Source organism: Schistocerca gregaria, chromosome 5 (genome assembly GCF_023897955.1).
Source record: "Schistocerca gregaria isolate iqSchGreg1 chromosome 5, iqSchGreg1.2, whole genome shotgun sequence".
Classification (NCBI taxonomy): domain Eukaryota; kingdom Metazoa; phylum Arthropoda; class Insecta; order Orthoptera; family Acrididae; genus Schistocerca; species Schistocerca gregaria.
The window spans coordinates 611,950,688-611,968,536 of NC_064924.1; the positions used below are offsets into that span (position 1 = coordinate 611,950,688).

The window sequence follows — 17,849 nt, forward strand, 5'->3', positions numbered from 1 at the left end:
CAGGTAAAGCAGGTCGATACTACGTCAACAGAACATGCCTGATATGCAGGACAGCCTACATGTTGGGGCTTGGAAAATCGTTTCTTGCCCCTGACATATTGGCTGCCCTGCGAGGCAGGTTGATTTGGTAGACCAACATTGTTCTCACAAAAAATGCCTGTAGCACAGGGCAGCTTATATGGCAGTGGTTGGAAAAAATATATTTTGACCCATACCTCCATTCCTATTGGAGCTAGAGGTTATAACCCAAACAATGCTAATTCTTAGGAAGCCTGCTGTATCTGCACCAACTTTGGTTCAAATCGATCCAGAGGTTTGGGAGGAGACCCGGACATATAAACATACACACTGATTTGCATTCAGGGTGAATTAAGTAAAACTAGCACCGTAAATGTTGTGAAAATGGAAAGTGCTGTTGAAGTGCAGTTTTCACAGAACAGACTGGTAGTCAGTGGCTCCTATTATCCAATAAACATACTGCAATAATAATTAAAACTGTATTTTTTGTGCAAACACACACTTTTTTCAATGGAACAATGCCTATTGACATTACCAAACTAAAATTAGAATAAATCAGAATGTCAGTGATGTTTGTTGCAGGGTTCTTCTAGTGCGGGTCATTTATGAGATAGCATATTTTGAAAATTTCCCGCACCAACACTTCTTTGTAATATTCAACATGCATAGTTGCTAGGTACAATGTTGTTATGTTAGCTTCAATTTGCTTATGTCTTCCATGAGTGCACTGTGACTTCCTAGTTATAGCGTGTGCCAGTCCAAGCAGTAGGTCACAAGTAGATGGTGGGATTCAGCAATGCAGAAAATGCCAACATGCTCATGGTGGAGAGTGCAGGAAGAACACAGTTCATTCTTGTACAGTGTATGCAGCAAGACATTGCAATAGGTGTCAACCATCTCAGCAATTATTTATCAACCTCTTCAACCAGTTACATGAAAGTGATAGTATAACAGCCAGACAACGTAGAAGAAGGAAACAAGTGATGACAGAAGAGGGGGAAATTAATGTTTTTGCTGCTGTTGATATTGATCTGCATGTTAGCTCCCGCACAATTGAGCAAGGAAGTGGCTTGAGTCAGGCAAGTGTCCTATGCATTTTCCATTGACATAGGTTCCACACCTACAGCACCTCTTTCCATCAAGAGCTGCATGGAAACGATTATGAGAAATGCATCAACTTCCGTACATGGGCATTAAGACAGGCTACCCCAGAAGCATCATATATCTCATTTAATGATGAACCCATATTTACCAATCACGGCCACGTAAACAGCTGAAACATGCACTATTGGTCTGTTGACAATCCCCATAGTCTTAAGAGATTGCCTTCATCAGGTGGAATGTCAGCATCCATAGAGTGCAAACATGTGGAGTGAGATAGTGAACCATCAGCTTGTAGGCCCATTTTTCATGGACGGGACACTGAACATGCACAAGTATTGCAGTCTCCTAACAGGCAGATGCTAGAGGATGTTCCTCTGCAGACTAGGAGGAACTTGTGGTGCCAACATAATGGTTGTTCAGCCTGTATTGTGTGAAGTGCTATGGCGCACCTTCACAAATTGTTTCCAAATCATGTTATTGGATGCACAAGACCTGTACCTTGACCGGCCCATTCTCCAGATTTCACACCTGTAGACTTCTTTTTGTGGGGAAAGCTGAAAGACCCTGTCTACAATGACATACTAACTACACCTGATGATATGCAATGATATATTATTGTAACCTGCTCAAACATCTCCAATGAAACGCTTGTCCATATGCACTGTCATTTCCTACCAGACTGGAAGCATGTACTGCCGCTACCAGTGGTAATTTTCAACACAATCTGTGATGGTCAGTCATCTCATAACTGGTCAGAATCCACATAACTAGTGTATGCACTTGTTCTTTAGTGTGTGCTATCACAGGTATAGTACAAGTGTTGCTGGGGGAACTTTTCAAAATACGGTATCTCGTACGCGGCTTGCACTAGGATCCTGCAACAAACACCACTGACTTTATAATTTAACTACTTTTAGTTTGTTAATGTCAATATGCATTACTCCATTTATAGAAAGTGTATGTTTGCACAAAAAATACACTTCCTAAGTATTACTGCAATCTGTTGATTAGCTAACAAAATGTCCCCTGACTAACAACTCATTCTGTGAAAAACGCACATCAATACCACTTTCCATTTATGAAATATATACTATGTGAGCAAAAGCATCTGAACACCTGGCTGAAAATGATTTACAAGTTTGTGGCACCCTCCATCAGTAATGCTGGAATTCAATATGGTGTCAGCCCACCCTTAGGCTTGATAACAGCTTCCACTCTCACCAGCACATGTTCAGTCAGGTGCTGGAAGTTTTCCTGGGGAATGGCAGCAATTCTTCATGGAGTGCTGCACTGAGGAGAGGTATTAATGTCAGTTGGTATGGTCTGGCATGAAGTCAGCTTCCCAAAACATCCCAAAGGTGTTCTATAGGATTCAAGTCAGGACTCTGTGCAGGGCAGTCCATTACAGGGATGTTATTGTCGTGTAACTACTGTGCCACACGCCACGCATTATGAACAGGTGCTCTATCATATTGAAAGATGTAATTGCCAATCCCGAATTTCTCTTCAACAATGGGAAGCAAGAAGGTGCTTAAAACATCAATGTAGGCCTGTGCTGTGATAGTGCCATGCTAAACAACAAGGGGTGGAAGCCCCCTCCATGAAAAACACAACCACACCATAACACCACCATCTACTGTTGGCATTACACACGATGGCAGATGATCACCAGGCATTCTCCATACCCACACCCTGCCATCAAATCGCCACATTGTGTACTGTGATTCGTCACTCCACACGACGTTTTTCCACTGTTCAATCGTACAATATTTATACACTTTACACCAAGTGAGGCATTGTTTGGCATTTAACGGCATGAGGTGTGGCTTATAAGCAGCCGCTCGACCATGGAATCCAAGTTTTCTCACCTCCCGCCTAACTGTCATAGTACTTGGAGTGGATCCTGATGGAGTTTGAAATTCCTGTGTGATAGTCTGGATAGATGTCTGCCTATTATACATTACGACCCTCTTCAACTTGTCGGCGGTCTTTGTTAGTCAACAGACGACATCGGCCTGTATGCTTTTGTGCTGTATGCATCGCTTCATGTTTCCACTTCACTATCACAACAGAAATAGTGGACCTAGGGATGTTTAGGAGTGTGGAAATCTGATGTACAGATGTATGACACAAGTAGCATCCAATCACCTGACCACATTTGAAGTCCGTGAGTTCTGCAAAGTGCCCCATCCTGCTCTCTCACGATTTCTAATGACTACTGAGGTGCTGATATGGCAGCAGGTGACAGCACAATGCACCTAATATGAAAAACATATGTTTTTGGGGGTGTTCAGATACTTTTGATCAAATAGTGTATGTGATGCAGGTATTAGGTGACTCATCCTGTATACAACAGATATACAAAAGTTTTCTAATGTTTGTAGATTTATGCCTTATGACACTGGCCTTCCAAGTTGGCCAATATGACTCAGTTATGTTTTTGCTATCACGTTTTGATATGCCATTACATCTTCAAAATTGGGGAGTCTTTGTACACAATCTAAATCAAGATGTTGTGTTAATAGATTTGATCATATGATGATAATACTATAAAAACAAGTTATTGAATAAAGTTAAGTCATACTGCATCTTCGTGGTGGTCATAACTTCCATTTTCAAAGGATTATTTCAGTTACCACTGATTCTTCTCGTCATGTGAATTCCAAGATGGTTCTTTTAATTGTTATTTATCCAGAACACGCTGTAGCAGTTTGTATGATGAAAATCCTCCACAAACTTCAAACCAAAACTTGTAACATTTGTATTGATATCCAAGCTGTACACCCAATAATGCTATTAATAGCCTATTCTGTCAAAATAAATTTTTAATATGTGTATATGAAAACTGAAACATGTTATGATTTTTACTCATTTGTCCTGGCTTTTTTAGTACAATATTTTTAAAATTTTCTGATGTTTCTTACAATTAATATGGCAACCCTTTATAAGAGTCGATATGGAACAATCCATGTGGAAAGTACAGGGTGTTTCAAAAATGACCGGTATATTTGAAACGGCAATACAAACTAAACGAGCAGCGATATAAATACACCGTTTGTTGCAATATGCTTGGGACAACAGTACATTTTCAGGTAGACAAACTTTCAAAATTACAGTAGTTACAATTGTCAACAACAGATGGCGCTGCGGTCTGGGAAACTCTATAGTACGATATTTTCCACATATCCACCATGCGTAGCAATAATGTGGCGTAGTCTCTGAATGAAATTACCCGAAACCTTTGACAACGTGTCTGGCGGAATGGCTTCACGTGCAGATGAGATGTACTGCTTCAGCTGTTCAATTGTTTCTGGATTCTGGCGGTACACCTGGTCTTTCAAGTGTCCCCACAGAAAGAAGTCACAGGGGTTCATGTCTGGCGAATAGTGAGGCCAATCCACGCCGCCTCCTGTATGTTTCGGATAGCCCAAAGCAATCACACGATCATCGAAATATTCATTCAGGAAATTAAAGACGTCAGACATGCGATGTGGCCGGGCACCATCTTCCATAAACCATGAGGTGTTCGCAGTGTCGTCTAAGGCAGTTTGTACCGCCACAAATTCACGAAGAATGTCCAGATAGCGTGATGCAGTAATCGTTTCGGATCTGAAAAATGGGCCAATGATTCCTTTGGAAGAAATGGCGGCCCAGACCAGTACTTTTTGAGGATGCAGGGACGATGGGACTGCAACATGGGGCTCTTCGGTTCCCCATATGCGCCAGTTCTGTTTATTGACGAAGCCGTCCAGGTAAAAATAAGCTTCGTCAGTAAACCAAATGCTGCCCACATGCATATCGCCGTCATCAATCCTGTGCACTATATCGTTAGTGAATGTCTCTCGTGCACCAATGGTAGCGGCGCTGAGGGGTTGCCGTGTTTGAATTTTGTATGGATAGAGGTGTAAACTCTGGCGCATGAGACGATACGTGGACATTGGCGTCATTTGGACCGCAGCTGCAACACGGCGAACGGAAACCCGAGGCCGCTGTTGGATCACCTGCAGCACTAGCTGCGCGTTGCCCTCTGTGGTTGCTGTACGCGGTCGCCCTACCTTTCCAGCACGTTCATCCGTCACGTACCCAGTCCGTTGAAATTTTTCAAACTTCCATCTCCTTTTTCCTACTGTAAAATACTGGGGCCTTTAAATATGTCTGCTTGTGTCTGTGTATGTGCGGATGGATATGTGTGTGTGTGTGTGTGTGTGTGTGTGTGTGTGTGTGTGTGTGTGTGCGCGAGTGTACACCTGTCCTTTTTTTCCCCTAAGGGAAGTCTTTCCGCTCCCGGGATTGGAATGACTCCTTACCCTCTCCCTTAAAACCCACATCCTTTCGTCTTTCCCTCTCCTTCCTGAAGAAGCAACCATCGGTTGCGAAAGCTAGTAATTCTGTGTGTGTGTTTGTGTGTTTTGTTCATGTGCCTGTCTGCCGGCGCTTTCCCGCTTGGTAAGTCTTGGAATCTTTGTTTTTAATATATTTTTCCCATGTGGAAGTTTCTTTCTATTTTATTTAGATCCTTTATTGTATCGCTTTTCGGTCCTTTGGTTACATTAAACCTCCGTTGAAAACTTCGTCTTGTTGCAACAACACTGTGTTCTAGGTGGTGGAATTCCAACACCAGAAAAATCCTCTGTTCTAAGGAATAAACCATGTTGTCCACAGCACACTTGCACGTTGTGAACAGCACACGCTTACAGCAGAAAGACGACGTACAGAATGGCGCACCCACAGACTGCGTTGTCTTCTATATCTTTCACATCACTTGCAGCGCCATCTGTTGTTGAAAATTGTAACTACTGTAATTTCGAAAGTTTGTCCGCCTGAAAATGTACTGTTGTCCCAAGCATATTGCAACAAACGGTGTATTTCTATCGCTGCTTGTTTAGTTTTTATTGCCGTTTCAAATATACCGGTCATTTTTGAAACACCCTGTATCTTGACTGCATATCACACACAGCTAATACAATGAAACTTTATGGGAGATTAAAACTCTGTTCTGGACCAAGGCCTGAAATATGGGGACCTTTGTCTTTAATGGGCATGAGTTATACCAAAGGAACTCCCCAAGCAGAACTCACGACCTGCCTTCACAGCTTACTTCTGCCAGTACCTCACCTCCTACTTTCCAAACTCCAGAGAAGTTCTGCAAGATTTGCAGGAACAGCACTCCTGGAAGAAAGGATATTACAGAGACATGGCTTAGCCTGGGACATGTTTCTATAATGCCTTTTTCACTCTGCAGCAGTGTGTGCACTGATGTGAAACTTCCTTGCAGGAGCTTGGAAGGTACAAGATGAGCCACTGGCAGAAGTAAAGCTGTGATGACAGGTCTTGAGTCACGCATTGATAGCTCATTAGGTAGAGCACTTCCATGTGAAGGTAAATGTCCTAAGTTTGAGTCTCAGTCCAGTACACAAATTTAATCTACAAGGAAGTTGTATCGGCACACACTCTGCTGCAGAGTAAAAAAATCATCCTGGGTACTGTTATACTGTCTACCACCAAAAATGTTAACAGTTTCAGAAACCCACTGTGGGTTCATTGAAATCTTACATGGGCATGAGTTAGTAGTATGAGTAAATTATCTATTTTTTATTTTTTTTATTTTTACCGCTTTGATGTGATCTACCACAACTTTCGCTCCTGTGCCAATATCTTCATCTCAGAATAGCACTTACATCCAATGTCCTAAATAGTTAATGCCATGAAGGTTATTTGTGATGTCTCCATATGTGTCTTATTAGCTTATCCCTTCTTCTAGTCAGGGTTTTCCATATACACTCAATTCTCCAGAGTACCTCCTCACTTCTTGTCTTGTCAGTTTACTTAATTTTCATCAAAACAAAATCTAAAATACTTCAATTCTCTTCTTTTGCAGCTTTTTCCCCCTTCCTCAAATTAAGGCCTATGTTTGATAATAGTAGACATCTTTTAATCAAGGTATGTTTATGTTCAATAGCAGTAGACTTCTTTTAGCAAGGAATGTTCTCAATGAATGCACTAGAGTTTACTTCCTGTAACCCAATGGCCCTATTAACATGATAATTATAGAAGAGAAATACATACTTGCATGTCAGAGAGGAAAAAATGTAAACCTGGAATTAGTTACTTGCAACAACTTACAGCAAAGTTGTCCAAACACTTTGGATTTTATTCTTGAGTAGGTAATGGACCATAATTACCCCACAGTCAATGTATCAGTCACTGAAATGAAAGATGATTCAATAAAGACTGAAATCCTAATTTTGGCTTCATACTTGTTCCACTGATAAGCACACTAAGATTCCCTGTTCTGATTGTCTAACAAATACAAAAATTACAGAAAAGATATGTGACTGTGGAATCAAAAAATATCAATAAAAGTTAGACCAATGCACTTTATGGGGAACCACTTATGGGGCATCTCAGAATAGCATTCACATCCAATGTCCTAAATAATTAATGCCATGGAGATTATTTGTGATGTCTTAATATCTCTGTCTTATCATCCTACATCTATATCTATAAACTGAAAATAATTCCTGAATGACATGATAAATTTGTTTCTCATTTCATAAGAGGGAGTGTGAAAAGAATAATAGGCTCTCACCTCTGCAAAGTTGAGATTCACCTAATTTTATATTCAGAAATTGGATTATTGTGTAGGGTATTGGAGAATATGTCTGCTTTCCAGTGTGAAAACCCCTCCTTGTAATTTTCTATGTAGATCTTCATGAGATACACAACATTTTTCTTTCAGTGCCTGACAATTAAGATGTTTCAGATATTCTGTTAAGACCTCCTTAAAGTCAAACAAGACTGCCACCACTCACACAACTCACTCTTGATGACATTTCATGTCCCCAGCTTGTCTGACCTGATATGGATCCAATGTTCTTGAAAAATGATGTATATAAGAAGACTGAAGCAACTAATGAAAATTTGTAATGAGGGCAGGATGGTTCAAATCCTGCCCTCATTACAAAATTTCGTTCATCACTTCAGTATGTATAATATGTCATAGATATCTGAGACTTGAAAATGTCTCTGGAACCACACACTTTCATTTAATACCTGAAAAACATTTCATGAGTGGTAATAAAAGTGTTTGTAAGCTATGTTTTCTGTAGTGAAAATGCGGTTTACTAATATCTTACTAATAAATGAATGACGCAAAACTGGGAGCATGTAAGCATTCCACCTGACACATACCCACACACCGTTTCTCCAATGTGCTGATGCATACAGTTCTAGTACTCATTCATTAATTATGTGGTCCAATGCTATTACAAATTTAATTATTGTGAACACCATAACTTTACCTTTCCCTGTGTAAAAAGCTAGTTGCCAGTCTTTGTATCAAGGTTGAGTTTTGTAAAGATTTAACTCAATATTGATATAATGTTTATCAGATAAAAATCAATGAAAAGTCCATGTTTACATTTATGTCCACACTCTGCAAACGACTTTATGCTTTGTGGCAGAGGATACTTCTAGTTCCACTAAGTGTTTTCCTAAGTTTTGCTTTTGCACTGACTAAATGATCTCATTACAAAACACAGAGCCCTTTGTTGGATCTTTTCTATCTAGTATATTAACCCACCTTGTTACAGGTCCCATACTGATGAGCAATACTCAAGAATTGGTCTTCCAAGTATTTTGTAAGCTAGCTTCAAGCTACTTTGCATGATGACTATTGGTGTGTTGCTCCTTGCTGGAAACGATGAAGTTTCTACTTTTGTCTCATATGAGAATATAATATTTTGATTCAAAAGGAGTTGGGATACATAGAAATATTTACAAGACCTTTTGCATATTCAAGTATTTTTTGGAGGGTGTCAACTTTGAACAAACACAGAAACCACACTATATTGTTGTCAACAATCACCTGTTCACAGTTTGGATAGACAACCCTTCTCTACTTGCCAATGGCTTTTCTTTTTTTCCGTGTGTCGTCGTTTACTCACAATAATGCCAAATGTAAGATGCTGAGTTTACCATCATAGCCATTGCAGTGGAAAAATCCAATTGGAAGGCTTTACTAGTTGCTAGATGAATACTCCCAATGTTTACAAGTGAAGAATTTGTACCACTGTTTGTACCACATGGCTGACATATATGTGATATTGTGGTCAAGTGTAGATGACATACCAGTGTGCTGCCACTGTTGAAATGCATGATATGCAACTTTATTTCCATGTTCCAATACAGAATCATTGCACACAGAGGACAAGAATCTATCTTTCAAGAAGTATTAAATAGGAAATTGATGAACATGCAATATACAAGTTGTTCTCAATAAATGAACACTGAAATATATTGTGCATTTGTAGCAGTAAATGAAGACTCAATCTATGATGTGCATTGATTAACTGGAATAAATTTTTCAGACCAGAATGGTGAATTTAAAACACATAAATAAATATGTAAATAAATTTACTAAATAACTTTTGCAGCTCCCTAAGGTCTTCCTGTTTCTGTGGCCATCAACTTGAATCAGCAACAGTTCTACTGTCACGTGCAAATTTGTTTTAAAGTTTGTGCAGGTGTAACACTTAATTCCTACAGACATTCTGAAGTATACTTTGCAGAGTAGAGGGAAACAGTTGTAGAGTATGTTATATCTTAAAGATCTTGTTCTCTTTAGCTACTTCGTTCTTGATAATGACCCCAATAACTTCAATGGAACTGAATTCACAACATGCCTCGGGCAGCCATACAAGTGTAATATCTTTATCCACTGAGTGAATTACACTCTCCAAACATAATTCTTGTGATGTGAAGTAAGGTTGCATGTGTTCTTGGAGACCTGCTTCAGCACATCCCTCAAAATATGTGGCATCAGACAGAAGATTTATGACACTGCTTTCCATTTATTCTGTAACAAAATCTATCCTTGAATATTTATGAAATACTGGATTTATCATCATATTATAGGCAGCCTTGTTTATAATGATTACAGGTTCATCCGGTATCTTTTTCAGAATGCTTCTGAATGACACATCAAAATGGCTATGTACCTTTTTGCCCCCTAGTAAAATATAAGCCTGCAATTTGCAATAACCCATTGTTGTTCCCAACACAGCACATTGCAATTCTTATTCCAGAACCAGAAAATGCCTGAATTCCAATTTTATAGCTGTTTTGAAAACTTCCTCTGTGGTGATAACATGCATTTTGTGATTCATGGGGAACTTTTTGTTCTTGTAATCCAAACATATTGGAGTAATTTGGATCACATCACGTCTTGCTAATTACTAGCCCCTCCAGTATTTCACAAGTTTCCCTATTCTCTCACAAAATCCTGTCTTTTCTTTCCTACTCTTCGATTATTCTCCATCAGCAAAGGCTTTTTGTTGAATTCTTTGAATCTGAAGCTCAATTTTCAATTAACAGACCAAATGACTAATTCATGTTGTGCCATTCCATGCCAAGAAGTCATTTTTGGAAAAAGTTTCCACTTGACCGTCACAGAGTTTGATAAAACTTTGTGTGAACATTCTCACATGTTCGCAGTGAACACTGGTACACAATTACTTTCTCCAGTTTAATACTTGCAGAGAAACTGTCATCTGTTTGGTCGCATAGAGCAGTTTTCAACAGTGCATCCCTGAGTTTTGGCAACTTTGGACCATAATATCTCTGGCAATAGTTTCTTGAAGGAAACAAAACTATGGCATCTTATACAACTTTTTGCACTTTCTTAAGTATGTTGTTGTTGTTGTTGTGGTCTTCAATCCTGAGACTGGTTTGATGCAGCTCTCCATGCTACTCTATCCTGTGCAAGCTTCTTCATATCCCAGTACTTAATGCAAACTACATCCTTCTGAATCTGCTTAGAGTATTCATCTCTTGGTCTCCCTCTATGATTTTTACCTTCCACACTGCCCTCCAATGCTAAATTTGTGATCCCTCGATGCCCCAGAACATATCCTACCAACCTGTCCCTTCTTCTTCTCAAGTTGTGCCACAGAGCAATGGTTGGGAAGGGATAGAGACAGGGTTGTAGCTTCTCCCCGATGTCATTCAATCTGTACATTGAGCAAGCAGTAAAGGTAATGAAAGAAAAGTTCGGAGTAGGTACTAAAATCCATGAAGAAGAAATAAAAACTTTGAGGTTCGCCGATGACATTGTAATTCTGTCAGAGGCAGAAAATGACTTGGAAGAGCAGTTGAACAGAATGGACAGTGTCTTGAAAGGAGGGTATAAGATGAACATCAACAAAAGCAAAACAAGGATAATGGAATGTAGTCAAAATAGGTCAGGTGATGCTGAGGGAATTAGATTAGGAAAACGAGACACTTAAAGTAGTAAAGGAGTTTTGCTATTTGGAGAGCAGAATAACTGATGATGGTCGAAGTAGAGAGGATATCAAATGTAGACTGGCAATGGCAAGGAAAGCGTTTCTGAAAAAGAGAAATTTGTTAACATCGAGTATTGATTTAAGTGTAAGCAAGTCGTTTCTGAAAGTATTTGTATGGAGTGTAGCCATGTATGGAAGTGAAACATGGACGATAAATAGTTTGGACAAGAAGAGAATAGAAGCTTTCAAAATGTGGTGCTACAGAAGAATGCTGAAGATTAGATGGGTAGATCACATAACTAATGAGGAAGTATTGAATAGGATTGGGGAGAAGAGAAGTTTGTGGCACAACTTGACCAGAAGAAGGGATTGGTTGGTAGGACATATTCTGAGGCATCAAGGGATCACCAATTTAGTATTGGAGGGCAGCATGGTGGGCAAAAATCGTAGGGGCAGACCAAGAGATGAATACACTAAGCACATTCAAAAGGATGTAGGCTGCATCAGTTACTGGGAGATGAAGAGGCTTGCACAGGATAGAGTAGTTTGGAGAGCTGCATGAAACCAGTCTCAGGACTGAAGACCACAACAACAACATATACTCCTTCCACCTTCCTGCTTTCCCTTCTTTGCTTAGAACTGGGTCTCCATCTGAGCTCTTGATATTCATACAAGTGATTCTCTTTTCTCCAAAGGCCTCTTTAATTTTCCTGTAGGCAGAATCTATTTTACCCCTAGTGAGATAAGCCTTTACATCCTTAAATTTGTCCTCTAGCCAGGCCTGCTTAGCCATTTTGCACTTCCTGTCAATCTCATTTTTGAGATGTTTGTATTCCTTTTTGCCTGCTTAATTTACTGCATTATTATATTTTCTCCTTTCATCAATTATATTCAATATTTCTTCTGTTACCCAAGGATTTCTAATAGCCCTCGTCTTTTTACCTACTTGATCCTCTGCTGCCTTCACTACATCATCCCTCAGAGCTACCCATTCTTCTTCTACTGTATTTCTTTCCCCCATTTGTTACAATTGTTCCCTTATGCTCTCCCTGAAACTCTGTACCACCTCTGGTTTAGTCAGTTTATCCAGGTTGCATCGCCTTAAATTGCCACCTTTTTGCAGTTTCTTCAGTTTTAATCTACACTCTTACAATTTAATACCTGGTTCCTAAATTCCTGTCTTACCATTATATAATCTATCTGATACATTCTAGTTCTCCAGGATTCTTCCATGTGTACAACCTTCTTTTATGATTCTTGAACCAAGTGTTAACTATGATTAAGTTATGCTCTGTGCAGAATTCTACCAGACGGCTTCCTCTTTCATTTCTTACCCCCAATCCATATTCACCTATTATGTTTCCTTCTCTCCCTTTTCCTACTCTCGAATTCCAGTCACCCATTACTATTAAATTTTCGTCTCCCTTCACTATCTGATTTTTTTTTTTTTTTTGTCTCATCATACATTTCATCAATTTCTTCATCATCTGCAGAGCTAGTAGGCATATAAACTTGTACTACTGTAGTGGGTGTAGGCTTCATGTCTATCTTGGCCACAATAATGCATTCACTATGCTATTTGTAGTAGCTTACCCGCACTCCTATTTTTTTAAATTCACTATTAAACCCATTCCTGCATTACTCCCATTTGATTTTATATTTATAACCCTGTATTCACCTGACCAAAAGTGTTGTTCTTCCTGCCAATGAACTTCACTAATTCCCACTATATCTAACTTTAACCTATCCATTTCCCTTTTAAAATTTTTTAACCTACCTACCCAATTAAGGGATCTGACATTCCACGCTCCGATCTGTAGAACGCCAGTTTTCTTTCTCCTGATAACGACATGCTCTTGAGTAGTCCCCGCCGGAGATCCGAATGGGGCACTATTTTACCTCTGGAATATTTTACCCAAGAGGACGTTGTCATCGTTTAACCATACAGTAAAGCTGCATGCCCTCAGGAAAAATTAAAGCTGTAGTTTCCCCTTGCTTTCAGCCATTCCCAGTACCAGCACAGCAAGGCTGTTTTGGTTGGTGTTACAAGGCCAGATCAGACAATCATCCAGACTGTTGCCCCTGCAACTACTGAAAAGGTTGCTGCCCCTCTTCAAGAACCACACGTTTGTCTGGCCTCTCAACAGATACCCCTCCGTTGTGGTTGCACCTACGGTACGGCCATCTGTATCGCTGAGGCATGCAAGCCTCCCCACTAACGGCAAGGTCCATGGTTCATGGGGGGTCCTTAAGTATAATAATAAAAAAGATTTCATGAGAAATTTTTTATAGATAATTTACAGCAAAATGGTCAGAAACATAACCACTTGAAAAAATGTGAAGTTTGGCTTCTTACATCTCTGAAAGTGAGTGCATGATAAACTTGAAACTTTGCATGCATTAATTTACAGCACAAGGCATTCAAATTTAAAATTTAATTCTTCTACTGATTTCCAATAGTTTACAAGTTGGTGGCAAACCTGTCAATTTTTGTACAAACTTTAAAAAATGGTATTTTCAGCCCCCTTTTGCGAAAAGATATTTTCTGCAACAAATATATTTTCATTAGAAAGACCATGTTCTAAATTACCACCTAAGAAATTAGACTTGGTTTGGAAATGCAAGTGTGTAATGCCTTAAAAATAGTAATAGAGCAAAGGTGCAGCAAAAATACACCCAGATCCCACCAGTACTCAAGTCTGACATTTTTACTATGTTTTATAATTGTTTATTAGTGTATGGGGAAAGTAAAACCAGAAGTCATAATGTACAATAACAGCAGTGTTTCAGGAGTTTTAAATCTCTCTACAGTATTCAGCGCTATAAAATTTTCTTTATAAAAAATGAAAGTGCATAAAGAATCCAATAATAAGGATACTTTTGTCTTTTTTTCCCTCTAAGAATTTGAGGTAATCACCCAAGCTTCTCAGCATGGCAGTTTCGCAGTTTGCAATTTAAAGAATGCTTGCTACATAGCTGTGAAAAGTGGCCTGGATAAAAAGCTATAGCATCTGCAGTACACAGCTATTTCATACAAAATAATACATAGGAAATTACTGTGTCCACGCAATGGAACCATATTGATAGGGACACACCAGAAGCAAATCAAATGGCAGTGGATGAATTTATTGAAGAAACAGGAACAGGAATTTCAATTCTGTAATGCCATCATCAAAGTTTACATCTTAAAGCCCTTAAATATGATCTAAAGGAAGATAAGCTTAATGTTGTACAAGATTTTTCTGAAAATTATTCATTTATCTTTCAGAATGCAAGTACGATTTCCACAGAGGGGGTGGGGGTGGGAGGTACCATTCATGTTTTTATCATGAAACTGATCAAATATATAAAAACACAGTATGCTCAATTTCCCACATCCATTATTTTACTGGTGGCTCCAGCACCCTATACAAAACATTCAAAAAATTTCTCAATTTGTGATATTTGGAATGACAATAGAATTTTTTTATTGAAGTCATGGAAAGCCACCTTGGAATGGGATTGGAGATACAGCAAAGTGATTAGCAGCACGCACAAGCCCACAACGTCCAGCTAACAGGCAGATTCTTTTGCTTATTGGTTGTTTTACTTCTGCTCTGAAACCAATAATGGCATTACATTTGCTTTCATTAGAAAAGAAGAAATTCAAATGTCAAAAGAAGAAAGTTTAAGTATGGGCATACTCTTGCAGGACCTGCAGAAAATCATTAAGTTTGGCAATTTATGAAATTTTTCATTGGTACAGTTATGTTCCACTGAAACCACAAACTATGTGAACAGAAACTGTGCTATACCTTAGACTGGAATTGTACTAGCACATCAGTAACACTTCAAATCAAAATTCTCATTAATGCAAATCCTTTTCCAAAAGATGTCAGGCAGACTGCTACATACTTCACCAAAATTTACACATGCAACAATAGTGTAACTCTTGAAGACAGTTTATAGAATGTGAGTTGCAACTGTTCTGCAACAGTTTCGCTACTGTGATCTCCAATGCCTCGGTAATGCACACTTAAATTTTGAAGTTTTAACTAGTTTGATTCTGTAGTTATTTTACCAGAAACAATGGTGGAAATGTGTCACAATGAGTCACAACAATAGATGTCATTGTTTCCTTAACTTCAAGTTGTTCTGCCTTTAGCTCACTTCCTATTCATCATAATTTTTAATATTACCTTTCCCACAGAGCATTACACAACTGTAAAATATAATGAAAAATTACAAATTTAATTTGAGTATCAACAGAATAAAGGCATATTTTCACTGCACCTTCACCTTGTCATTATTTTTTACAGCTTTATATGCTCACATTGTGAAACCAAGTCTAGTTTTTTAGGTGGTTTAGAACATGATTTTTCTAATGAAATGGTTCAAAAGAATGTGCAAAAAATACCTTTTTTGTAAAACTGGGCTGAAAAATCCACAATTTTGGCTTTGTTATAAACTCATCAGCTTTGGCCTCAATTTGTAAACAATTGGAAAGCAGTAGGAGGATGAAATATTATATTTGAAGACTTTTTGTTGGTATAATGGCACATGCAATGTTTCAGGTTTATCATGCACTTACTTCCAGAAATAGAGAAAGCTTAGCTTAACTTTTCTTTCCTAGTGTATATTTTTTGGATGACTTTACCTCAAATTATCTTAATGGAAACTGCTCATGAAATCATTTTGTATTATTATTATTTCACTTAAGAGAACTCAAAATGTTGTACATGATGGCTCAGTTTCATTTCTTTCAAGAAAATATTGCTGGACATTTTGTCTCAAAGTTGTTGACAACTCAAGGGTATTGTGTTGAAAGCTGCATTATATTGTCAAACAAATAACTATGTCCCTGCTAGTACTGAACTAGTGGTCCTGAAAATTTGCCAATTTTCATTGGTAACCTGCGCAAATGCTGACACAAAATTTCAGAAAAACACATGATGGTCATGTGGAAACCTGTAGACCATGGAGTGACCCCCTTTCCAATAAGTCTGTTACAGCTGGAAACTACTTTTCCACATAGAACTTGTCCAATACAAACTGCTGTCATTTCACTCCCCACTCCCCTCTCCAACCTAAAGTTTCTTGATGTTGTGTAAAAATTCATTTCATCATTCTTTCGCCAATATTGCGACATCCAGCAGTCCTCTTTACTGTCTGTGATTGGAACTGCTCCCCACCCTGATGTTTTTCAGCTTCAAAGCACTTTGAACACCATGGACTCTATAAATGATGCATGCTTTCATACAAGTACAAGACAAGAAATCGTGTCTTGGCAGTTATCTCACAAGAGTACATAATAATGACAGCACATTTGTTACTGATTTGACAAGAAAACCAGACATAAGCAAGTCAACAAGAGTCGAAATACATCTCAGGAGTTCAGCAACATAGCCTCTGCGAGCATGCCACACATGAGCATGCAAAAAAAAAAAGTTAAAACAATAATGTTTAGCATTTTATGTAACATTATGAGCACAAAAACGTAATACCTGTGGAAAGCAACAGCAGACTTTACATTTCCTTTTTATCTGACTGATGCAGTTCACCATAAGATCTATCGGCAACAATCTACATCTGCCATTATTTATGGTTAAGGACTCACTGGAAAGCAACATAAATCTAACAACAAATAGAGAAGGGTTACACTTTTAAACTGTGCAGAGGAGATTGTTGACATAAATGCAGTTTGTTATCCATGGTCTTCAAAGTTGACAGATCCAACAAAAAAAAAATGGCGGGTCAGTCATAATAAAATGGAAGTAGTTGATGGAACTCTTGTTGCATTTCTTGAAAGTGTAGCAGAAACTCAAGACGAATTTAACTCTATATGTCCAAATGTAGACTTCAATCCCTTTCTAAAAACAAATTCAATGTATTGACCACTGCATTAAGTCAGTGGCAAAATGTTATCACCATTAAATGAACTGAGAATATGTTCATCTTAATAAATATACAGGGTGTTACAAAAAGGTACAGCCAAACTTTCAGGAAACATTCCTCACACACAAAGAAAGAAAATATGTTGTGTGGACATGTGTCTGGAAATGCTTAATTTCCATGTTAGAGCTCATTTTATTACTTCTCTTCAAATCACATTAATCATGGAATGGAAACACACAGCAACAGAACGTACCAGCGTGACTTCAAACACTTTATTACGGGAAATGTTCAAAATGTCCTCTGTTAGCGGGGATACATGCATCCACCCTCTGTCACATGGAATCCCTGATGCGCTGATGCAGCCCTGGAGAATGGCGTATTGTACCACAGCCGTCCACAATACGAGCACAAAGAGTCTCTACATTTGGTACCGGGGTTGTGTAGACAAGAGCTTTCAAATGCCCTCATAAATGAAAGTCAAGAGGGTTGTGATCAGGAGAGCATGGAGGCCATGGAATTGGTCCACCTCTACCAATCCATCGGTCACCAAATCTGTTGTTGAGAAACGTA

At 38.7% G+C, this 17,849-nt stretch overlaps 1 protein-coding gene across 2 annotated transcripts in view; it reads right to left on the reverse strand.

The window, feature by feature from the left end:
* Positions 1-17,849, reverse strand: part of LOC126272998 (endoplasmic reticulum metallopeptidase 1-like) — a 264,375-nt gene that overhangs the window by 24,998 nt on the left and 221,528 nt on the right. The gene's annotated exons all lie outside the window — the stretch shown is intronic.